This window comes from Saimiri boliviensis, chromosome 15, assembly GCF_048565385.1.
Source record: "Saimiri boliviensis isolate mSaiBol1 chromosome 15, mSaiBol1.pri, whole genome shotgun sequence".
NCBI classification, from domain to species: domain Eukaryota; kingdom Metazoa; phylum Chordata; class Mammalia; order Primates; family Cebidae; genus Saimiri; species Saimiri boliviensis.
In genome coordinates this window covers 8,389,521-8,415,371 of record NC_133463.1, presented here as the reverse complement: position 1 = coordinate 8,415,371, position 25,851 = coordinate 8,389,521, and the positions used below count along the sequence as shown (strand labels likewise).

The 25,851-nt window shown below is 40.4% G+C and overlaps 1 protein-coding gene and 1 pseudogene across 2 annotated transcripts in view; one reads left to right on the top strand and one right to left on the bottom strand.

Annotated features, from left to right (window-relative positions):
• The window catches only part of RP1 (RP1 axonemal microtubule associated), a 302,959-nt gene that overhangs the window by 257,355 nt on the left and 19,753 nt on the right, over positions 1-25,851 (bottom strand). The window contains exon 1 of one of the 2 annotated variants that reach the window (XM_010346021.3): positions 852-958. The exons of the other annotated variant lie outside the window; for it this stretch is intronic. The gene's annotated coding sequence lies outside the window, so the exon portion shown is untranslated. Of the gene's footprint in view, positions 1-851; positions 959-25,851 lie in introns of those variants that run through there. 2 annotated transcript variants of the gene reach the window in all.
• Positions 16,391-16,485, top strand: LOC120362414 (U6 spliceosomal RNA; annotated as a pseudogene).

The following is a 25,851-nucleotide window of genomic DNA, read 5'->3' as shown; positions in this document are numbered from 1 at the left end:
TATTGCCTAAAGTTAGACCGTGGAGCTATCATGCATACTTTCATTGCTCTTTAATATTAAGCAGATTTTTTAACACCCTTAGGCTCAACTGTGGCTAGGCTTATCTGTGGCATCATTAGTTTCAATCAAACCCCACTTAAATCAATCATTTACAGCTGTGCTGCTCAGAACTAAATAGCTGCCTCTAGCAAGAGGGCTGTGTCTTCACTCTCCCACTCACTTGACAAAACGTGACAGATTTACATGCGTCATTTCACGAATTATATTTTAAGTTTAATTTTCTACCACATAATGTGAATTCAGACAAGTCACAAATAATGAAGTAGAAAAAATGGAAAACTGATAAATGCAGAATATACAGAATGTTCATTCTTTTGGCAATTCAGAGACTCGATGTTGCAAGAAAAATTAGTTCATTTCAGATTTTCATAAGCCTAGGGGGTAGAGTTGGGAGAAGAGATTCAAAAAGGAAAAATACCAGTTATTCACTGTGGTAGCCACAATATTGTTGGATTGCAAGCAGCTGCCTTCTTCTTTAATGTATTGCCCAAAAGTCTATAAGAAGCATATAGTACTTTTATTGGGAGAAACAAAGTAAACATTACTCATTTGAATAAACTAGAATTACTTGATTTCCTGATACTGAAGTTCCATTCTACTTCAATATCAGCATATTGTGAAGGTTGCTGGCATATTTAGGTAAAAGATACTTATTAGTAACATTTATTCTTTTTCTAACAGTTAAACACAGAACACAGATATATAATCTCGGTATAACATGGACAACAAAATACAACTAGCAAAACAGAGAATATTTTCAAAAGAAAGATTTCAAATAGTTTTGTACTTACCAGAACTTGAAACTTCCCTTATTAAGAAAAGAAAAAGATGTTTAAGTTGTTTAAATTGCTCAAATAAATGTCACTGGATATGTAACCTCATTTCGTGCAAAGAAACTAATGTCTTTGGATTTATTCTCAGTATGTCCAGCAAGGGATTGAGTACAGCCAATTAATTTAATCCATGGTGACGCTAATCACCAGAGAGTGCTCACCTTAAGGAGACCACAGCCAGAAACAAGCCAGTTCCTAGCATGCTCTGCAGTTCCGAAATCTTCCCTACAAAGGTTTCCCTTGCATTGTCTTTCTTGCCTAGTGTTCTTCTCCAGAAAAAACACTTCACCAATACCCACGCATTTCTCTCCCAGACAGCTTTTAACCCTTGTTTATTTATGTTAAAGGGACAAAGTTGTTATGGTGCAGCTAAAAATGAAATTGTTTGACATTTTTCTCATTCTGGTAAGTTTCTAAGTCAGTACTTGCTCCTGGTAGTCATTCAAAAAGAAAAGAACGAGGCCTTTTGTTTTATTTAGGCTTTCTTGCTTATTACTTCATTGTGTACTTCTGAAATGACTGTGAGCGTACACAATTTGGTGACTCAGCATAACACAGGACAAACAGCAGAAGCAGCATACAATGAAATGCTATGATTTTATGCTACTGCATACTCAGCACGCTTGCACTGCTTCCCTTACTCATAGTGGGGTTTGAACGTGTTTCAGGACTTTGTCACACATGAAGTCTCCAGATGGCACCCGATCCTTCTAATGACTACTTGTGGTCTAATCGGACTTGAAGATGCTTCATCTAATCGGGTTTCCTACTGGGCTTCCTACCTCAGCTCTGAACAACAAAAACAAGGTAAGGGGTCCTCTGGGGAAACAGGACCAGGTTTAAGCATGTGCAGCACGATGTTTTCCCACACCGATCACAAAGGGAAAAAGATCATGAAACTGCGCACTTTGCCTCATAAATACAGACTTTGTTACAGGCCACCTATGAGAGAAATGGAGAGAGGAGTAGGGAGGAATGGGAAGAAAGAGCAAGAGTGAGGTGTAGATAAGAGAAACTATAGTGTCTTCTTTGATACAAACCTTCATTTATAATTATCACTGTCTACACAAAACATAGCTATTACATCAGTAAGGAAATTTGTGTTTACAGGTAGAAATAGGCCTGAAGGTAGCAATAGGCATAAATTATATCATTACCAGCTCCAAATTGAAGGACAAATTCAAAAAGGTTGGGGTCAGATGTAATCTGCCCTTAAATAGCTAAGGACTAATGTAGCATTTCTCTTGATTTTCTCTTGAATTTTATAATCTATGTCTGATAAACAATTCACATTGATCAGTTCTATTTTGATACTGAAGGAATTTCAATTAAAGGGATCCTTTGGGGGCCTTTTTAGGAAAGGTAACATTTCTTACATATAGGACAGCACAAAATGGGCTCTCCTTTTCTGAGCATCTCCCGTAGTATACGTTCCACTCCCACAACTCCAACTGAGGACAGAGAGCAGGTACCCCTGTTATCCAGTTGAGCCACCATGCCCTCTCCTTGGTATCACTTGTCTCTGGCATATGTCAATGTGTATCTAAACCATCGCTTCCCAGGCTTGAAGGTGCACATGAATTTCCTGGGGTCTTGCTGCAGTGGTTGGCTCAGTAGGCCTGAGGAACCAGCAAAGGAGTTTATGAGGAAAAGGTTCATTACAGTGTTCTGGAAGCCAAAGGAAAAAATGTTTCAAAAGGAGGTAGTGACGAACTGTGTCAAATGGTACTCATATTTAAATAAGAGGAGTGCTGAGAACTAAGCATGGGCTTTAGCAATGTGGCATTTATCTGTAACCCCAACAAGACCTTTTTTGGTAGAACAGTAGAGATAAAATCCTCACTGGGCATAGAAGCAAGAGAAAACTAGAAAGAGAGAGATTGGAGTCAGCATGTGGAGATAAATTTTTTGTTAGATTTCATTCTGTTAGTTAGTTTTTCCATATTTAAAATCAGTTCGAGTTTGAGGTATAGTATGTGTGTATGCTGATAGGAATGATCCAGTCAAAATGGAAGACCGAATGCTGCAGGTAAGAGCAGGGAGAATTCTTAAAGCCACGTCCTTGAGTGCATAACAAGGAGATGGGATATAATGCACAACAGAGATGTGTGTCTCAGCAGGAATTACAGAGAAGGCCGCGTCCAGTAGCAGAAAGACAGGCAGTGATACTGGTGGAGGTGACCTTCCCTTCTGACTGCTTCTCTGTCTCAGCAACCTAGGATGTGAAGCCATCACTGAGGTTGTGAACGAGGGGGAGGTGGTGTTATTAATCTAATGAGATAGAAGCAGCTGTGGAATAGCCACCCAGTGGAGTGAAAGGGGGATTGGAAGAGGAAGTATAGTAGCCTTGAGGGGGCCACTGAGAACCTGCTATAGGTTAGCCACCATAAATATATTTTATCTTATATTGTTTTCTCTTTTTGTTGTTTTATTTTTTTTTAAGACAAGGTTTTGCTCTGTTATCCAGGCTGGAGTACAGAGGCACAGTTATGGCTCACTGCAGCCTCGCCCTCCCAGGCTCAAGTTCTGGGAGGCTGGTTCTCCAACCTCAGCTTCTGAGTAGCTGGGACTACCACATCCAGCTAATTTTTTTATTTTTTGTGGAGACTGGGTCTCACTCTGTTTCCCTGACTGGTCTGGAACTCCTGGGCTCAAACAATCCTCCTGCCTTGGCCTTCCACACAAATGTAAAATAACAGCAAGCAGTACCCAATGCAGGCTGGCCAGGAGACCGTTCTTTCCTGGCTTTTGCTACCGAGCACTGATCTGCTATGATCTGATGGAAGAGGACCATTTCCTGGTCTACACCTTGATTTTCCCTGACATCTATCTGCCTGTACCCAGCCTCTTGAACCTGGTTATCCCGAGCCCCATCTGCTGGACTTCCCTTGTGCCTTAGCATGCCTGTCTGCAACCTAAAGTCCTGTGATAACCAAAGAACCTGATCTCTATCCACTGTCAGATCCTGTCCATGTGACTACAGATAAGACAGTCCCAGACTCCGTCTTCATGGTGCTTAGGGGTAGAGGGAAGGCAAACTCAGCCCAAATACACTTTACTGTCTATAAGATTATGGTATGGAATGTATTATTTGAAAGGAAGGAGAACTAGCAAAGATTTGAGTATACACAGACTGTTGTCATTAGGATAGCAAATGTATTCAAGACTTACTCTCTAATTTTCTTTTTTTTTTTTTCTTTAATTGTTATTTTAAGTTCAGAGGTCCATGTGCAGCATATATGGGTTTGTTCTAGGTAAACGTGTGCTGTGGTAGTCTGCTGCACATATCATCCTATCACCTAGGAATTCTCTAATTTTCACTTGATTCATCCCTTCTTTTTCTTACCATGTTGAACAAACATATATCAGCCAACATTTTTTTCATAGCAAAACCATCTCATGCTATTCTTTCAACCAAGTCATTTGGTTAGTCAGACACAAATAACTGCCTAGACTGAAAACAGAGGGCGGAGAGGGCTCCTATATGCTTCCTTATCTTGAAGATTCCATCATGACCATCTAGTTTCTTAAACTACTTTGTTGATATGTGATTTCCATGCCATAAAATTAACCCATTTAAAGTGGGTGATTCACAATTGAACTCGGGAGGTGGAGTTCGCAGTGAGCCGAGATCGCGCCACTACACTCCAGTCTGGGCAACAGAGTCCTCTCAAAAAAAAAAAAAGTGGATGATTCAGTGATCTGTAGAATATTCAGGGTTGTTCCAAGATTACAATGATCTAATTTTAGAACACCTCAGAAAGAAAGAAGGAAACTGTACCTATCCCACCACCCCTACACCAGCCCCAGGCAACCAGGAATCTACGTTCTGTCTCTATGGATTCACCTATTTTGAACATTTCATATAAATGGAGTCATGCAATATGTGGTCTTTTGTGGTTGCCATCTTTCACTTGGCGTAATATTTTTGAGATTCATCCAGGTTGTAGCATATATTAGTACTTCATTTGTTATTTTCAAATGTTTTATTGCATGATTTTATTGTATTTTATTTATTCATTCACCATTCGAGTAACATTTAGGTTATTTCCAGTTTGGGATTCTTGCAGATAATACTTCTGTGAGCATTCTTGTGCAAGTCTTTGGTAATATCATTTTTTTCAAAAAAAAATTACACATATCCACATGTTGAAAATATTTTAGGTTTTCTTTTTAGTTAGCATGCATTCTTATGATAGGACTTCAAAGCTTAATTTTTAATAGTGAAGAGATATCTTTGATAAACCCCATTGTTTGCCTTTTCGTGTCTTTACGCAATTTACTTGTTGGCCATGTAAGTCAGTACTCCTACATTATAAAGCAGAATGGCAAAATGAAACAGATTAGTTGCAGAGAATTAATAGTCCAACCCAAATGGAGGAGACCACTTCTCCCTATTCATCTCACTAAGTACACCCGAAAACCCCAGCCATAATATATAAAGCAAATACACTGAAAGATACAGACAAGAAGGCAGAATGGCTAAGAATCACAGAACTCAAGGAATGACACAGCAGTGTGTTCTCTGGGTTTTCTTTTTGTCCCATGTATCCCAAACTAGGTGCTAGAGAAGTCAGTGACCCAAAAACACTAATAGGAGCAGATTTAAAATGCACCAATGAAAGTCACCTCTCTCTAGCCAAGTGTCCAGGAAAGGGGCAACCGAGCAAGACAGAAAACATTTAGGCAATTAACTAAAAACTTTTTAAAAACTAGGTGGTCATGATGGAATGTTCAAAAAACATTTATGCATTGAACCAGCCCTACCCCAGCTAAACACCACAGGAAAAAACCCAGGCCTCACCATACTCTCATCTGCCTTGGGAAACCTTGACTTCTGCCCTTCCCCAGTGATAATGAGGCATCCCTGTCTTTCCTACACAGGGTGATATTGGTGAAGGCCAAGTGGGGAACCAAGACTTCCATCTCCACCTGGTAGGAAAGCCACCACACTCCCTTGTTGGTATCAGAAGAAGCCCAGAGGGAAGCCAGAACTTTCACCACTGTTTAGTAGTGATAGGTCTGTCCCCACCACTCCTCCCCACCACACTCTGCAGGGTAAATGAGAACACAAAGGAAGCCCATATTAGTCTGTTCTCATGCTGCCAATAAAGCCATACCCAAGACTGGGAAATTTATAAGGAAAGAGGTTTAATTGACTCACCATTCCACATGGCTGGGCAGGCCTCACAATCATGGCAGAAGATGAAGGAAGGGCAAAGGGACTTCTTACATGGCAGCAGGCAAGAGAGAGAGCTTGTGCAGGGAAACTCCTCTTTATAAAACCATCAGATCTCGTGAGACTTATTCACCATCACAAGAACAGCATGGGGAAAACCCACCCTAATCATTCAATTACCTCCCACTGGTCCCTCCCACAATGTGTGGAAATTGTGGAAGCTACAATTCAAGATGAGATTTGGGTGAAGACACAGCCAAACCATATCAAAGCCTGAAATCCCTTCCCCACCCAGCAGTAATAAGGTGTACCCCTCCTCAGGATGTCAAATTAGGCAGTGTAAATAGTGAGAGCTTCCATCCCCATCTGGTGGTAAAGAGGAGTGAGTTCCCTTTCCCCTGCCAGTAGTGCCAGAGGAGGTCTTCTAAAACACAAGATTTAAATAGGACCCAGAGTCTTATGATATAGTACCCAAAATGTCCAGAATGCAACTTTTAAAAAGCACTCATCATACCAAGAAAAAGGTAAATCTCAACTTCAATGACAAAGGCATTCAGTCAGGCCAGGCACAGGGGCCTGTAATCCCAGCACTTTGGGAGGCTGAGGTAAGTGGATCACTTGAGGTCAGGAATTTGAGACCATCCTAGCTAACATAGTGAAACCCCACCTCTACCAAAAAATACAAAAATTAGCCAGGCATGGTGATGTGTACCTGTAACCTACTCAGGTGGCTGAGGCATAAAAATCGCTTGAACCCAGGAGACAGAGGTTGCAGTGAGCTGAGACAGTACCACTGCACTCCAGCCTGGGCAACAGAGTGAGACCATGTTCAAAAAAAAAAGACATTCAGTCAACAAATGACAGCATCAATGTGACACAGAGGTTGGAATCATACAACAAGAGTTTTAAAGCAGATGTTATACAGCTACTTCAACAAGCAATTCCAAATGTACTTGACACAAATGAAATAATAGAAAGCCTTTCAAATAGAAGATATAAAGAAGAACCAAATGGAAATCCTGGAACTGAAAAATATGGCAATCAAAATTTTAAAACACAGTGAGTGGGTTCAACAGCGTCATGGAAAAGACAGGAAATAATTATATAGTTAACTTGAAGATAGTGCAATAGAAATTACCCAATCTGAACAACAGAGAGGAAATTGATTGGAAAAAAAAAATTGAACAGCACCTCAGGGACTTGCAGAACTATAACGAAAGAGCTCAGAAGGGGAGGAGGAAGCAGGCGGGCCTCAAAATATATTCCCAGAAATAATGGCTGAAAACTTCCCAAATTTATCAAAAAACAAACTACAGATTTAAGAAACTGATCAAACCCCAAGGCCAATAAACCTGAAGAAATTTACACTAAGACATACCATTGTCAAACTTCAGAGAACTAAAGACAATGAAAATAATTTTGAAAGCAGCCAGGGAGAGATGGCACATTACCTATAGGAAAAAACGGGGGAAGCAATTCAAATGACAGCTGACTTCTCATCAAAAGTCAAGAAGCCCTGAAGGAGACTGCAACCATTTTCTAAGTGCCACAGTAAAAGAGCTGTCAACCAGAGTTCTATGTCCAACAAAAATATCCTTGAGGGATGAAGGTAACCAAGACATGCTCAGCTGAAGACAAACTACAAATATTCATCACCAGCAGACTTACTCTAAGAAAATGACTAAAGGAAGTTACCTGACAGAAAGTAAATGATAAAAGAAGGAATCTGGGAATATAAAGAAAGAAAAAAGAACAGAAATAACAAAAATAAGAATAAATACAATAAACTTTCCTTCTGAACTTTCTAAATTGTTTTTGACAATTGAAACAAAAAGTATAATATTGTCTTATTTGGCTCTCAATGAATGTAGAGGAAATACTAAAACAATTATAAATGAGGGAGGGTAAAGAGAATTAAAGGGCTACACTTAACACTGGTAAAATACCACATCCGTAGACTGCTAGTTTGGTATGTATAATTTAATACTTAGAACAGTTACTAAAAATATAAAGAGATATGCCTACAAACAATATAGAATCAAAATACAATTCTAAAGAAGTATTTCACAGGAAGGCATGAAAGATAGGAATGAAAAAAAAAACAGAAAACAGGAAACAAAAAATAATATGGCAGACTTAAACCTTACGATATCAATAATTACATTAAATTATTGGTAATGATCTCTAATACTATATGATTTAATTTATATAACATTCTCAAAATGACATAATTACCAGATATTGAGAAGAGATCAAGGGTTAACGACAGTGCAGGGAGGGCAATAGGGATGGCCGTGAAGGGTTAGCCCAAGCAAGACTTTGTGGAATAAAACAGTTCTGCATCTTTCTTGTGGTGGTGGTTACAAATGTGATAAAATGTCATGGAACTATATGCAGACATTTTCCTCAACCCAAAAAAACCACTTTGTCCCCATTTGCAATCTTTCCTCATTTCCACTCACAGCCCAAAGCAAACACTAGTCTACCTTCTAGGCTTTATAGACTTGACTATTCTGGACATTTTATATAAACAGAATCATACAATATGGAAGTCTTTTGTCTGGCATTATTTAGCATAATGTTTTTGAGGTTCAACTATGTTTTAGCATATATCAGTACACTGTTTCTTTTTAGTGCACACTTGGGTTTTATTAATAACCCGCTTAGGCAAGCAATCAGGACAACATTCAGTGTGCGCCATACAGGACAACTAGCATAGGCTGTCATCTAGAAATAACTGCTAATGAGAAATACATGGGAACTGAATGGTACGGGAGCCATAATTCCCAGTCCTGTAGACTCATGTTCCCACTTCCAAAACATATAAAGAGAAGACCTAAATTGATATCAAGTTCCATAAATATACAACATTTATTCATCTAACAGTGCTATAATAATAATAAAATATACTGATTACTTACTTTTTACTAGACACATTAATGCTTTAAATTAATTATTTAATCCTCATAACAACTATAGGAGGTATGTACTATTATTATCCATGTTTTTCCAAGTAGAAAAACCAGAGTTGAAGAAGGAATAGTAATTTACCAAAGATCACACAATTAGTAAATAGTGAAGGCTCTTAACCACTTTGCAGTAATTTTTCTGTTCCTATTCTCTAACACTGAAGCCACTGTATGTGTTGAGACTAAACTGTGGAAATGGAAAATGCCAGGCTAAGGAGTTTTAGTTCTATTCTATAGAACATTGAAGTGCTGAAGGTTTTTGAGCAGAGAAATGACAATAATCAGAACTGAAAATGTCCCTCACATTACTATGTCAAATGATTCGGAGGGAGGATACAGAAACCGATAAGGTAGCTCTAAAAACAGTGAAATCCAGAGTTCATAAGGGCTTGACTGAGAGTAATGAGAATAGGAATAGAAAGGAAGGAAATTATTTCCAAAAAATTTCGGAGGTGGACTCAAAATAGCATAACAATAGATTGGTTGTAGAAGGCAAGGAGATAGATAATTTATTTAATCCTTTAAATGAACAATGTAACATAAGTAAAAAATCCAGCACAGAACATAGTTCAGCAAAAGTTGCATGGAGCAGGAGTGTCACAGAGGATAAGAGTTAGCTCTTACTGAATACTTCCTCTGTCCTCGTTTAAGTGGGGCGCTCAAGTCTTACAACCCTGTGGTACCACTACCAAAAACAGACAACATGCATCAAAAGCAATGTTAAATCAAGAGTTGGATAAATCCGTCCTGCTTGTAATGTATTTGGGGTCATAGAAAGACATCCAGGTGATGATGTCTGAAAGTTATTAATCTGATACTGGAAATTTGGAGATGGATCAAAATAAGAGAGGATTTGAAAGGTATTCATTTAGAGGAGGAAATTTGAGTCATGGGATAGCTAAGAGAGAAGGAATTATGAAGGAGGTGAATATTATTGTTCATGCAATAAAACAAACTCTAGAAATTGTAGATTTATAGTTGTCATATATATAGGGCCTGTAATGGACAAGAGGAATTTCACATTTCCACCAGTGGTTGAACAGATGAAACTGATCTAAATGTACTCTAAATTAAAATTCACAGTGCTTCTGATTAACGCATAGGACAAGAATGAAGAAGCGCTTGAAGTCTATCATAGTCTTATGCAGAAACAGAATTATTAAATAAAATAGCGTTCTATATATCACAGGAATTTTCTAAGCAATACTAAATTAAAATGTATCATTATCATTCCTGTTGTTTGACTAAACTTATTTTTAATTTAGAAAGAATTATTGAGTTATAGTCACTCGGTCAGAATTCAATAATTATTTTCTAAATGAAAGAATGAAAAAAGGTAATTCCTCTGAAGAATTTGATGGTCAGGAATAAATCACCTCTTCTGTAGCAAGTCTTCCAGAGTGTTTGAAATACCATAAAAGCCTATATTTTCTTTTACAGTAAAAAGAAATGACTTTACTAATAGTGAAAGAAAATACAGCTATCCTCAAAACATATAATCAAGTTAAGTTTAAGAGACAAGTCAATCCGCAAAATAATTTCTAATTATTTGAAACAATAAAGCACTTTCTGCTTAGCATAATCAGGCGAGTAGACTCTGGATTTACACTTTTCTCTTTGAGCGATAAGCAGTCCTTGAAATTTCAAATAAATTATTGGAAGCAGCCAGTGGAAGAAACGATTTTGGATAAATCTCCCCTGGTATGCTACTAGCACCCTGCCAGAGACCAGTATTAAGATGTTAAAAGATTGCGGTTTGCTAAGAAGAGATGACACAGGAAAGTCTCATTCTATCCAAGCAATTAGATTAAGTTGTTAGTTTAAAATGTTTGGAGGATCCTTCTTAGAGGAAATAGAATAAAAGTATGCTATAATTAATTTAGTGTATATAAACATACTAAAATAAAAGTATACCATAACACTACATTCTTAAATAAAAATATGCTATTCAGAAGGAATTATTCATTGTAATATTTACTTATTTTAAATGTTTACTTATTATAGGTTATTTTATTCAAGTAAGAAAAATACCTTGAAATTCTTTTAAACTGACTTGAGATTTTTTACCTTAAAAGGTACACATTCTCTTCAAATAGAAGTTTTATTCCCATCCGTCCCACTATATGCTATCATCACAAATTCTTCCTTCCTGTTAAATAATATTTTTAAAAATCTCAAACATGGTCTTTTTAATTCATTCTAAAAATGAAAATTTCTGAATTCTGATTTAAATTCCTAGCATATATATCTCTAATGAACAACTTCCATAATAATTACAGTGCTTCTAGTGGCCTTTTACTTGCCTTAGAATTCTGTGTTTCTCAATTATTTCCATTTAAGTACCCCTAATGAAAGAAGAGAATGAATACATAATCATAAACCAGAATTTTAATCAGAGCTTCAAATATAAGTCTTAATTTTGTCTGAAACAGCATGCCAATTTTATCCATGTCTATTCTGTTTTATTGTAAAAATGGCTTAAATTGCTTTTCATCAAACAAATTTAGATGTATCCTAAGTGTCCCCAGAGCTTTTCAAAATATCGCTTGTAGCATACCAGCAAAGAATGTGTTTCTAACAAAAGGCAGGGCACTCATAAAGGTAGAGAACTAAAGGCAAGTGGAAGATGGACCAGTGCCTGCCAGATCCAGCAGCCTCGCTGCCACCACTAGGTCCAACACAAAGTGCTCTTCCTCGCCAGCCTCAGACCCAGAAGAACCAAGCCTGACTGTTCCTGGTCCCAAGTTCTCGAGGCGTTCAGGAATGATGTGGTTCCTGTTGGACTAGACAGCAAGCCCTTGGACATCTACATGCCACTGACTTTCAGCCCTCCTCTCCAACTTCTGCCCTGTGGGCCAGTCTCTGTGACAGTTCACTGCTGATCCTGGTTGCCACTCCACTTTTCCTCTGAGGTGACCAGTCTGCTGTGAGCACCCCACGGATTAGACTGAGCCAGCCCGGTCCTGCTTCAGCCCATTCAGGCCCTCTGCCTGAAATGAGTTCCACTGGTGAGGCAGCAGACTAAGCCCAAGTGCAGAGCGGGTGGGTTGTTGGCCCTAAGCCGCTTGGCCACCTGTCACCTATGATGAGAGTCTTCCCTGTCCTGGTCTCCTTTTCTTCCTTCACAGTGCAGCCTGCTCGCTTTGCATACACTGGGTGTGACCGCATATACCAGATGGCCAGGAGATTAGCTGGCCTTGCGAGTGATTACCAAATAAATTGCTGATGTCAGGGAGGCAACAGCCCAGCTTATGCAAGGAGTCAGATCCCAAGCTGAGAGATTGGGATTTACTACAACATAGCTAATACTTCGAGAAAGAAAAGGACAAGATAAAAAAAAAAAAATGGTATTCAAGGTGATAAACTAGTAGCAGAATATAATGCAGACAGAGGATGGAAAAGACTGGAGAGAGAAATATAGCATGAAAAGAAATCTTTAATAATGTACTAAGGGCCTGGAATAAAACAGTGGTTCTATAATGAAAGCAAGCGATAAGACACATTTTGAAGAAAGAATCTCCAGACCTTGATGGTAGATTAAAGATCAGTCAGTTGTCAATGAATTTTGAAACCACATATTTGCCAGTTGCTTTTCTGGGCCCAGAAGAGACAGCAGTGAATAAATCAGAGCCCCTGCCCCCCAGAGCTGTCATTCTAAACGGGGAAACTAATCATGTGATAGGTACTGGATATCATCTAATTTGGCACATTCTCAGGCTTTCTCCCTACATGCCTTCCTCATAGAGGCTAGAAAGCCAGGTACTTCCTAATCGCTGATGCCAGTGGGGGTCAGCTGACTGGTTTAGACCCTCTTCCTAGACAAAAGAGAGACTCCTTTCTTGTTAAAAGGAGCACTTCCTAGAAACGTTTGCTTTCTTGATACAAAGAACAGAAACTGCTGGTGCCATCCCATTTTCCCCCTTCCTGCCTAGAACATAGAAGTAGTACCTGGAGCTACTAAGGGGCAACAAGCATGAAAATTAAAAGTTAATGCCCTAAAGACAGCAAAACAGGAAGATAGGAGAGTCCTTGATAGCTGTGTGAGCAACTGAACTAATCTGGCAACCACTTCACTCTTCTTGTTATATAAGAAAAGTAAACCCCATTCCTGGTGCCCGCTGCCGAAACAGAGCTCTTCACTGCAAGCAACAAAATCCAACCCCGGGGAATTACACAGAAAAGGAATGTGTTAGAAGAATACTGAGTAGCTCACAGAATCTTCAAGAGGGCTAAAGAATAAGGTTCAAACTTAAGATTCCCGGAACAACACCTAAAACCTTCCATAGAACTGGCCTGATGGGGAAATCACCAGCTCATCACAGCAGGGCCCCAGGTGCTGCGGCTTGCACTCTTGCTGCTTTCCCACCAGGAACATAACTGTACAGCAAACAAGGTGATGCCAACCTGGCACAGTCATCTTTGCTGTCGCCCTAACCAGAAAATGAACTCCACAGGGAGCCTACTATTGCACCTTGCTCTCTTCCAAACTGCACAAGTACCTGTGCCCTTAATGGAAAGAAATTACGGCACTTGTTCAGCTCCTACAGAAGGAAACATTCTTTGCCCTACAAAGATTCGTAAGGTGAGTAATTTATTAAACTCAAAAAGGGATTCAAATTGTAAGAATGCCAAATGAATTGCAAATATATACCATTGTGGTGGGTTGTTCGCAAAAAGGATTACAACTCTTCTCTCCTTAAATCCATATCCGTTTACGATGTAATCTGTAGCTCTTCCCCTTAAGCAATAGAGACTGTTTCCCCACTCCTAGGGTTTGTGCTGCTTGGACCAAAAAAGTGAGGCAGAAGAGACATTGTGCTAGTGCCAAAACCAAACCTCAAGAAGACTAGTACATTTCTGTTCTCTCAGGAATCTTGTTATCCACCCTGTGAGTAAGCCTGGGCTGGCCTGCTGGACGATAAGAGAAACCTAGCCCCAGTGCCCAGTTACCCCAGCCAACAGCCAACCAACCCCCAGGAGCAGAGCCACCCACCTGGCCACTGACACATGAGCAAGCCCAGCCTAACCCAGATACCACCCATTTGAGCCCAGTCCAACTGGCCCACCCAAAGGCTTGTGAGCTCAATAAATGTTTGCTTTAGTACTAAGTTTGGAGTGATTTTTAATGCCATAAAAGCTAACGGATACATCTACAGACAGCAAAAACAGGCAGGTTGGTAAATAAGATAATTTCAGGTACAGAAGTGATATGAAAAAGATCATGTAGGGTAATTTTTGTAGAGGTGATGAGGGCCACTCAATTTGTCAGGGAAGTCTTCTCTGAGAAGGGGACATTTAAGGTAAAACAAGTTTAAAGAGAGAAAACTACTCAAAGACTATTCAAATATTCAAAGATACAGAAGAAATGTATTCCAAACGAAACAGCAAGTACAAAGCCCCTGAGTGAGGACTGGGAGTACTCGAAAGACTGAAAGAAAGTCAGTGTGACTGAAAAATAGGAACAAGATGGAGAGTCGAGGAAGACTTCATCAGAGACGTAGGAAGAGGCCAGATTGTTTAGGGCCCTCTGGACTGGGGTTAGGAGCTTAGATTGTATTTTAAGGTATTTGATAGATAGATATATACATTAAAGAGAACGTTGTGGTTGCTGTGAGGAGGATGGGTGTTATAACAGGAGTAGAGACAGGAGCCTAGCTTGCTCTACTAGTTGGGACAAAAACTTATGGTGGCTTACATGAGGTGTGTAGCCAGGGAAATGATGAGAAGTCGATTGGTTGGGATGTATTTGGGTATGAAACTGTTAAGACTTACCATTATAGGTTATTGGATAAAGAAAGGGTTCAAGTTTGACCTTTAAGTTTGGGTCTGAGTGAATGGTTAGACTATTTACTGATATGGGGAAGGCTTGAGGAAAGGACAGTGGACGAGTGCTGACATCTGTAATTATATTTTGGCTATGTTACATTTGAGATACCTGTGGATATCAAAATGGAGATGTCAAGTAGACAGTTGGCCATCTGAGTCTGAGCTCAGGCTGGTGATCATATATGGAGTTGTAAATTTGAGAGTAATACGCTTGCAGATCGTACTTTAAACCACGTAAATGTGGTAGGAGAGGGACTACATAACTGGAGAGAATTTTCTAGGAAGAGAATTTAAAAGCAAAAGAGAAGAGAGCCTAAGATAAAGCCTTTGGACTTTTCAACGTCTTGTAGAGGAGGAGAGCTTCCAAAATAAACCCGGAGAGTGTGGCCAACAAGATAAGAGGAAAACAAGGTAGGAGAGCATCCTGAGAGCTTTGAGGAGGGGGCACTCTAAGGAAAGGTGGTGGTTAGGCTAGATGAGCACCCCTGATGGAGTATAAAAATCAATGCTTATGCAAGAGGGACATCACTGCTGAGCTGACCATGGCCATTGTAGTGGAGTTGTAGAAGACAGACCAATTAGGGATAGTTGAGGAAAGACTAAGGGATGAGAGAGGTGGACAGCTCTTTGCTGGAATGTTTCTGTGAAGGGGAGCAGAGGAGTGGTACAATGCCAGAGGTGGGCTATGAGATCAAAGAAGGATGTTCTCTGAGATACCTGATACTAAGTTGTATTTGTGTGTTGAGAGAATGATCCAACAGAGAGAAAGAAAGAGATTATCAGCTGGGCGCGATGGCTCATGCCTGTAATCCCAGCACTTTGGGAGGGCGAGGCGGGAAGATCACGAGGTCAAGAGACGGAGACCATCCTGGCCAACATGGTGAAACTCCGTCTCTACTAAAAATACAAAAATTAGCTGGGCGTGGTGGCGTGCGCCTGTAGTCACAGCTACTCAGGAGGCTGAGGCAAGAGAATTGCTTGAACCTGGGAGGCAGAGGTTTCAGTGAGCCGAGGTTGCGCCACTGCACTCCAGCCTCGTGCCTGATGATGGAGTGAGACTCTGTCTCAAAAAATAAAAAAATAAAAATAAATAAAAAGGAAAAGAAAGAGATTATCCAAGACAGGGAAGGGATAATGCTGAATGGAAGATGTTAAGAAGGTGAAAAGAGGCTGGAATCCTGAGCACAGTGGAGTGGCAGGAGCAGGGACACTTCCTTCATAGAAGCAGAAGGAAGGCAGACCATGTGGTGCCTGATGCAGGTCATCTGGATGAATTATTGGGAACATAGAGGAAGCTTAGGAAATGCAAGCAGAGAAGGATAAAATCATATTAGAAGGAAAGAAGTAAATTGCTAGAGAACTGTATTAGGATTTTAGGGCCATTTTGGATGCCCACTTGGGACTTGAGATTATTCATTTTAAGTCCATTCCAGTGGCAGTGGAAATTAGAGGAAGTAGTCAAAAATTATTCCAATGAGGACCAAAAGAATATTAGAATGCCGGAACTGAGAAAAGATGTATATGTGCTCACTTCGGCAGCACGTATACTAAAATTGACAGATTAGCATGGACCCTGCACAAGAATGACACACAAATTCGTTAAGCATTCCATAAAAAACAAAAAGAGAAAAGATGCATATTTGGTGGAGAAAAATGGAAGAAAACTTAGAGAATTATCAGTTTTTCACATCTTGAGCTCCAATTAGCAATGTCTTGTAGACATCTAAAAAACGCAAGACTGGAAGAGAAGTGGGAGGGCCAGCGAAGTGCAGACTTAACTTTCACATGATTAGTAATAAGATCAGGAAGAGCTGAGCAGCAGAGACCACCATGGTGCAAGAAAATGAGCTTCAGACATGTGGACCTGTGGTGTAATTGGGCCCAGGAGCTAAATCATGTAGGTTGAAATATAACCCTTTTTTTTGCCACGTTCTCAGAAAAATTGGAAAATCCCTTTATTTCATGAATTTCTTAAAAACCACTGTATTCCAAGATTCTGAGAGTCTGGCTTTTAAGAGTAAGATAAAATGTATCAACCTTTGCTTTCCCCCAAAAAAAGTTATCCCAAATTTCCAAATTCAGGATATTATCCTCCTTCATGAAAAAAAAAAAAAAGGAGAATATGCAGGTGACTTTATAACCTAACACAGTAACTGTACAGAATCAACTACAAACCTCTGAAAATAAAGGAGTGGACTTAAGAAGTGAGAAGCAGTGGAGGACTGGGAGGGAGGGAGGAAGACAGCGCTGCACGGAGGGCCTTCTTTGTGCCAGGACCAGTCCCTCGAGTCTGATCCTAGACACCTGTCTGTAGGAAGCAGTATGGGAGAGTGAAAGGAGAGAGAACTCTGGAATCACACACCCCTGGAAGTGAATCCAAAGGCCCCCATTTATTAACTGTGCACACTAGGTGAGTAACTTAACCTATGAGCTTGTATATTGCCTGTGAAATGGAGATAAACAATAACCCATTCTCCTGGAGCAGCTCAATGAGTATACGTAAAGTGCTATCCAAGTACCTTTTAAATGGCAGGTATTCAAGAAATGTTTGTTTAATTCCCTTTCACTTTACTTCCCAGATAGAGGGTACAGAATCTGAACAAAAGCTGAAAAGCAAAGTATATTAAAATTAAGGGAGGCCCAGTATGTCTAGAGATGTTGTAAAGTCGGTAACCATCTCTCTTCCTTTAAATCTTGCTCCATCATATTCTCCCCCAATCGTCTCATTCCCTACACCTGCCCCTTCAGGCTACTGACAGTAGCTTCTGACCTGACACAATTATCATAGAACTTCAGAGCTCAACCTAAAGTTGGTTTCGGGTCCACAGCCTTTCCCTTTGCCAAAGCTGTAGCCTGTGTACCAGCTCTTTCCTGGGCCCTGCTTCCTACTATGGGGAGATGCTAACACTGCAGCTGCTTGTTCTAATCTTCAAAACGTGATGAATTCTCAGGCCTAGCTTCCTGCAGCAGTCAGACCTTGGGCCCCTCTCTGAACCTCAGCTCCATGCTGAACCTCTGGACTCCTCAATCCCACACTGATCTCTTTTGCTCCCCAGTCTTGCGTTTGCTCTTTTGCACCCAACCCTCTTCCAGACATTTTATTGCCATCTTTCCTGGCATTCCATCCTGTAAGCATTGTCCACCGTGGAAGCCTTGTTTCTGTAAGATTCTTTCTTCAGTCTTTAGAACCCAAAGTTCTTCCGCCTTTGGACCGGCTTCCTATCCCAGGGAATAAGTTAAAATGAAAGATGCACCATAATTTGCAGTTATAGTCACAGCGTAAAGTCACAAGTTGACCTGCCAGTGGATATTAAAAAGTCACAAGTTGACCTGCCAGTGGATATTAAGTCCCTTATCAAAGGTGGGTGAAATGTACTGTAAACGTAATTCAAAAATAGGAGCAGACATAAGGCAACATGATGTGACAGCCTCGCTCTGTAGAAAGAGAAATTTGCAAGACAGGATTTTAAATGGTCTAAACTTAATCGTGTATGAAATGGCATTTTTATTGTAATTTTAAGCTCTGTAAGTAGAATCTATAAAATATCTGAGGGGAAAAAATGTCAAGAAGGCTAAAGGAAAAGCATACATTATAAAATAGTGAAAAGAAATAGACCTTTCTATAGACTTCCAGGAAGTAGAAATAGAAAAAGTTATCAGGTCACCTTGCTCTTGTCCCTGCCAGTGTAGCCCATTCTCAAGTGATTGTCCTGTCTAATTTTAGATGACCCAAGAGTCTTGACTTCAGGAACTTTATTTGTAAAACTGTGCTGCTGTCTAACGAACCTTCAGAAGTAGTCGCCGCTTGCAGCTCTTCAGCCTAAATTTTCAACTTCCCAGTAGGCTCCAGGGGTTTCTTTGGCCTTCCTTAGCTGTAACTCCAGATGTAGTATTAGAGAGAGGATTTTCACCTACTTGTCAGATGTGCCTTTAAAATGCCTAAGAAAAAGCCAAGATGGGCATTCTCTCTCTTTTTTGTTTTGTTTGGGTCTTGTTTTTTTGTTGTGTTTTGTTTTGTGTTTTGTTTTGTTTGGAGACAGGGTCTCACTCTCTCACCCAGGCTGGAGTCTAGTGGCACAGTCTCAACTCACTGCAACCTTCCCCTCCCAAGTTCAAGAAATTCTTCTGCCTCAGCCTCCCGAGTAGCTGGGATTACAGGAGCCCCCCCGCCACCATGTCCAGCTAATTTTTGTGTTTTTAGTAGCAACAGGGTTTCGCCATTGTTGGCCAGGCTGATCTCGAACTCCTGAGCTCAGGTGGTCTGCAAGATGGGCTTTCTCTAAAGATCACTGGGACTGCTGCATAAGAATTCAAGTCCTGGGGCCAGGCGCAGTGGCTCACGCCTGTAATCCCAGCACTTTGGGAGGCCGAGGCGGGTGGATCACGAGGTCAAGAGATCGAGACCATTCTGGTCAACATGGTGAAACCCCGTCTCTACTAAAAATACAAAAAATCAGCTGGGCATGGTGGCACGTGCCTGTCATCCCAGCTACTCAGGAGGCTGAGGCAGGAGAATTGCCTGAACCCAGGAGGCAGAGGTTGCGGTGAGCCGAGATCGCGCCATTGCACTCCAGCCTGGGTAACGAGCGAAACTCCATCTCAAAAAAAAAAAAAAAAAAAGAAAGAAAAAGAAAAAGGAAATCCTGACAAGTAGAGCCAGCAAAAGTCATAAGAAACGAATTCTGACACTTACGTACCTGATAATGAAAAATACTATATAAAAATCACAACCTGGTGAGCCGAGATCGCGCCATTGCACTCCAGCCTGGCTAACAAGAGCGAAACTCCGTCTCAAAAAAAAAAAAAAAAAAAAAAAAGAATTCAAGTCCTGATTTCATTGTTTCCAGTATTACAAACTATCCCAAAACTTTAAAAATGTCTACATTACGTTTTGCTTCCCATTGTCCAGAAAGTTCGCTGAAAGACATAATAAATGCTACCAGTTATTAAGTGGCTATTACATGCCAGACATTACACCAAGTGCTTTATATACATTGACTCTGACCTGGACAGCAGTTATTCTCTTCATTCTACGAATAAGGAAACTGAGAGCTTCCTGGGGCCTCCAAGCCAGCTCAATGTGTGTTGGAGCCACTATTTAAGTCATCTGTCTAACAAAGCATTGCTTTTTCTGCTGCTCTAGGCCATTACTACAGCACCTTTGTCAGGGTCTGTTGGTACCTGGTTCAGGGCTCTCCAAGTCCAAACAGGAGGTCTTCTCCTGACCCAGGAAGAGGGTAAGGGAGCAGAGCACTGCACTCCCCAGGAGACAGGATGCCTCTACCAGCCCTGGAGAGAAGTCGGTGAACACTGCAGTTCCCTGTGTGCAGGCTGATTCTGAGGAAGGGATTGGCACATACATTTAACTCAAAGGAATAAGGAACTTAGGCTCAGAAGGCACAAGAACACCAGAGTACAGAGTTGGGTAGAGAGGTCCCTGCTTCCCTAAATGCAAGCAGGACAGAGGAACTGCAGCCTGATACACAATGACCACATTTAGATTGCTGACCATTCCATGGTAGTTTCAAGGATGCTGGACCCATTCAAAGCTTTAAATCAAGATCAGAACAGACTGACAGGACCAGGTGTCATAAGGATGCTGACCCAGAACTTCTCCCTGACACAGGACCTAAGAGAATGTTAGGACTCATTCCTACAGCCAACTCAGCAAATGCCCCATCCACAGTGGGGAATCATGTCACGAGACACCAGAGTCTTCATTACTCAAAGAGGCGAGAGAGGAGTTGGTCTCCCTAGGAAGGTGAGTTATTAATACCTCCAGCTTTTCAGCCTTCAGAATTAATCCTACATTTCAGCTTCTTGAATCTTTGTGGATAAAACATGCTGACTAGTCTCATCCTCAGTTTGCTTAGTTTTCTCTCTAATTTGGAGGGAAATGTTAAGAATCATTAAACGAGGCCGTCTGTTGCTACTGATTTGCAGCTGTGTGTCTACTGAGATAACACCAAGTGGAAATCTGGACACTTCAGGCCCCTGATGTGTGTTTCCTAGACAAAGACTATGGTGATTAGATTGGAGTTCTTGAAACAACACACCAGCTCAGCTGTTGAAACTTTGTGGCAGATTTTGAATTAGAACTCATATTGACTAAGCATCCGACCTCAAGAGTGAAGCACTGGAACTAAGAGAGTTGGAATGCAGCTAAAAGAATAGAATCTGCTTATTTGGGGAAATGACTTTATTTCCTTCATTTTCAGGGGATAGTAAATCTGTTTCTAAGAAGCGAGAGGAGGTAGGCATGGGTTGTAATCCTAGCTCTGTGGCTTACAATATGTACAACTTTTGTTAAGGAACTTAACTGCCCTGAGACTGTTTCCTCAGCTATAGTAATACCAGCTTACACCATGCTTGTAAAGATGAAATGAAATAGCTTGCTTAGCACGGTCTGTAGTGCTTAATAAATGCTGAAAGCCCTTCTTTGATTAACTAAACAAAAGAATACAGCAGCTAATTTTCTGCACACAGGATATAAGATATTTTTACTTGAAAGGTACCACATGATCCTGGGTCCCTCATTAGAAATTGTAAAATATTTCACTTCCAGAGTAAAATTCAGAGGCAAAAGAAATGAAATATAGCATGAGATATGGAACTGCTTTTGGAAAATTTCAACTAATTTTTGTCAACTAATATTCTTTAAAAAATTAGGCCAGGTGCAGTGGTTCACACCTGTAATCCTAGCACTTTGAGAGGCTGAGGAAGGAGGATCACTTGAGGCCAAGAGTTCAAGACTAGATTAGGCAACATAGCAAGACTCCATCTCTACAATATAATAAAATAAAAAATTAGCCAGGCATGATGGCACACCTACAGTCCCGGATACTCAGGGGGCTGAGGCGAGAGAATCACTTGAGCCCAGGAGTTCAAGGCTGCAATAAGCTATGATCACACCAATGCACTCCAGCCTGGGCAACAGAAGGAGACTCTGTCCCTAAAAAAAAAAATAAATAAAAATTAATTGATTCCTCTGAGTTCCTACTTCTCACTCTACAATTAGAAAATGCTGGCAATGCTTTCATCTCCTCCTCTCTAAAAATGTCTACCAAGCTTCTCATCATTGGAAATGATCTAAGTCTGAAATTATCAAGGCACTGTATGAAAAGCCAGTGAAGGGCACTGATTTAAAAGCACAGTTTAACAATGGTCACACATGGATTAAAGTCCCTTCTGTACCCCTTCCAGCTCTGTAATGGGTAGTTATACAATCTAAGCCTCCATTTCTTCATCTACAATATGGAGAGGTTATCATAGTATATATCTTACAATATTATCTTGAGGATTCAGTGAGATAAAGTAGCATAACACCTAATGAGAAGTCACGTTAGCTAGTCATTATTATTCAAAAATAATTCACAACACAAGTGACTGCTTCATAACACACTACTTAAGAAGAGGATGTGAATCTGATAATATACTATTCACAAAATTTTATGAGCAAAAAAAGGTATATATTCAAATATGAAAAACCACATAGAAGGCATATTCATTTTTTAGCATTTATCTTTCAGTAACTATAATGACAGCAACATTTTCCCTCTTACATGTAAATCACATATAAATGATTGACATTTTTTACACCAAAAATAGGCAGTTGTTTCCCATCTATTCAGATAGCTTTCTCTGATTTAAAGAAGTTTTTGGCTGGGTGTGGCAGCTCACGCCTGTAATCCCAACACTCTGAGAGGCTGAGGTGGGTGGGTCACTTGAGGTCAGGAGTTCGATATCAGCCTGGCCAACATGATGAAACATCGTCTCTACCAAAAATATAAAAATTAGCTGGGTGTGGTGGCTTGTGCCTGTAATCCCAGCTACTCAGAAGGCTGAGGCAGGAGAATCACTTGAACCCGGGAAACAGATTGCAGTGAGCTGAGATTGCACCACTGCATTCCAGCCTGGGCGACAGAGTGAAACTCCACCTCAAAAAAAAACTTAAAAATTAAGTTTTCATTTCATATATACATTCTTAGAATGTATGAGCAACTACAAATACAGCATTCATTACAAAGAAACTTGAAACTATCCTGATCAATCAGTTTAATCAAACCAAGTTTTCAGAAATGTCTATCGAATTTAACCTGGGGCTACTGATAACATCGTCCACACCTAGATTGCCTACCAACATATTCTGGTTGACCAGTGTTGTCGGAAGTCTTATCTAAAAAACAAAACCCATGAATTTCCAGACCCAAAGTGGAATGAGATTAACTCTTGCCCTAAAGATAAATCGTTTCCCAGTGTTTTTACTTCCAGACTTCTAATATTTTCCCTGCCTTTGATTGTAACCACATCTGTTACATGTCTAGAATAAGGATAATTAATTACACTGTGATTCCAAATTAAAATGAGAACCTGTAGGTTAGGATCTCTTCATTGTGACCCTAATGGCATCATCCACTCTACATGACTGGTGACATAAACATATCTTTGAGGAATATCTTTAAAACATGAGAAGAGGCTCAATATAAATTAGGTTGCTGGTAAGCAATGCAAGAGAAATAGAAACACACACTCCTGTAGCTGCAAATGAAGTTGTTAGGCAAGCAGCTGTTGCCAGGTTGATTACAGCATTAATCAGTGTTAAGAGTCTGACATGTTCATTCTTTCTTTTTCTCCCTAGTATATGTAAATAGCACATAGGTGGGAACCTTTAATGCAGCAACTACAGAATAAATAAGAAGGTGGTGCCTGCCTTCTCTCTGCTCACACACTCACATCCATTGATCATGGATATAGAAACAGACATTATCTTTGAGAACTCATGGGATACAAAGTAGGGAACGACAAACACTGGGCTCACTTGAGGATGGAGTGCAGGAGGAGGGAGAGAAGCAGAAAAAATAATTATTGGGTACTAAGCTTAGTACCTGGGTGACGAAATAATCTGTACAAAAACCCCCATGATAAAAGTCTACCTATATAACAAATCAGCACATGAACCTAAATACCCCGAAGCTAAAATAAAAATAAAAGTTAAAAAGACCTAGTATTTGATAGCAAATTAGGTGACGATAGTCATTAATAACTTAATTGCACATTTTATAATATCCAAACGTGTGTAAACTGGATTGTTTGCAACACAAAGGATAAATGCTTGAGGGGACGGCGATCCCAGTCTTTATGATGTGATTATCATTGCATACAATGACTGCATACCTGTATCAAAACATATGTACCCCATAAATATACATACCTAGCATGTAACCATGAAAACTAAAAATTAAAAAAATAATTTTCCTTAAATAGACATCATTTGTGCTTCCAGTTATGAAGTGCACTACTGTTTCCTAACACTGCTGGTTTTTCTCCATCTCAGTATCCTTGTTACATTAGGGAACAACTAAATCAGGATCTTTGAAGCTTCCAGATCATCCTAAGAGCATCTGCTGGTACAGTAGAGTCTTGGGGTGAAGGATTTGTATCTGCAGAACCCCTGAGTCACAGTATCCACCCTCTGCTTCAAATCTCTGCTAGTAGAGGACTCACTGACCCGAGACAATGTTTGTAGTTGAACGGCTCTAGATAAAATAGTGTTATTATTTGTGTTGAGTCAAGACTGGCCTTCAAGACACCCACTCTTTTGTACAAGTTCTATACTTGACGGCAGTGGAAGTTTCTATATAAAATATAGAAATGTCCCCAAAGATGGCCTTTGATGAGGAATCCCTTGATAGGGTTAGCTGTTACTTCAAACTCGGCAGGAAGGTAGGCCCTGAACATGAAGGAGGCCTGAAAATAGTTGACAGGGCCCCAAATACCAGACTGGGGTTCTGGAACAACTTTTTAGTTCCTGACTAAGCCAGCACAGATTGCGGAACTAGGAGAAATGAAAAGTTGTTGTTTTAAGGCAGTTAATTTTTAAGTTATCTCTAGAGTGTTTTTTTTTTTTCAATCCAGTAGTATAGATAACTGAAACATGCATACATACTTAGTTTCAAATAAAACTTCATAGACTAACCACAGCCTGTTCCCAGATTTCTTAGACAACCTTCAGACCAAGTTTGGAATCCATGGAATGGAATGCTCCCAGGCCCCAGTCTTACAAATTTAGAGCGATGTCTCTCAATATTTGTCCCACGTGATGCTACTCTACAGACAGGGTTCCCACCTTTCTGCCTCTCCCTTCTTATTCCTTCTGCACAGAATGCCATCTCCTACCCCCTTTCTTCTTACCCAAAACCTACCCATCCTTGAGGCCCACGCCACGCTCCTCTTCCTCTAAGAGACTTTCCTCTCGTCTCTCCCAGTGCTGCAGTCACCACCAGCAATAGCCATACATGGAATGGGGTTCAGAAAGGCCTTTGCTACCAGGGTCTCACCCCGCTTCGGCTCCCAATACATTCGTTCACAGCTGTTTCATGGCACCTGGAGCCTCCCCTTTATCATGATATGTGCACTACCAGGGCCTTCCTAAAAGTGCTCTGAGGAACTGTGTTACCCTCCTCTCTGCATGACCTGTGGTCATGAGCAGACCGTCATGAGCAACATCTCCAGGACTCTTTCCAATCCTTCTAATTCCACGGTATAGGCTTGGCTTAGATTCATGATGCCGTCGGAATTGGCATGGCAACCAGGTCTTTGTGTTCATCTGATTCTCGCACCTGGAAAGCAGCATGAGAGCAGTATCTGCACGTGTGCGAGCCCTCTCCCTAGGAAACCCCGAGTTTTCTGAAAGCGCTCAGGACTTGAGTCAAATCGTCCTGCTCCCCGCTGCATGAACCTGAGCAGACTATTAACCCCTCTATGTTATGTTTTCTTCACTTACTCATTGGAGTTGTTCCAATCTTGTAATGTTGCTTTGTGTTTTCAAAGCCATGTATATTCAACACCCATCTAGTGACCAACACATACACGTTCTATAAAATGTTGGGATGAAAATTACTCTGGTGTCTGACTATTGTTATGTTACTGCAAATTCACTCTACCTCATTATGACCTTGTTGACTGGGACTTTTTGTATCTATCA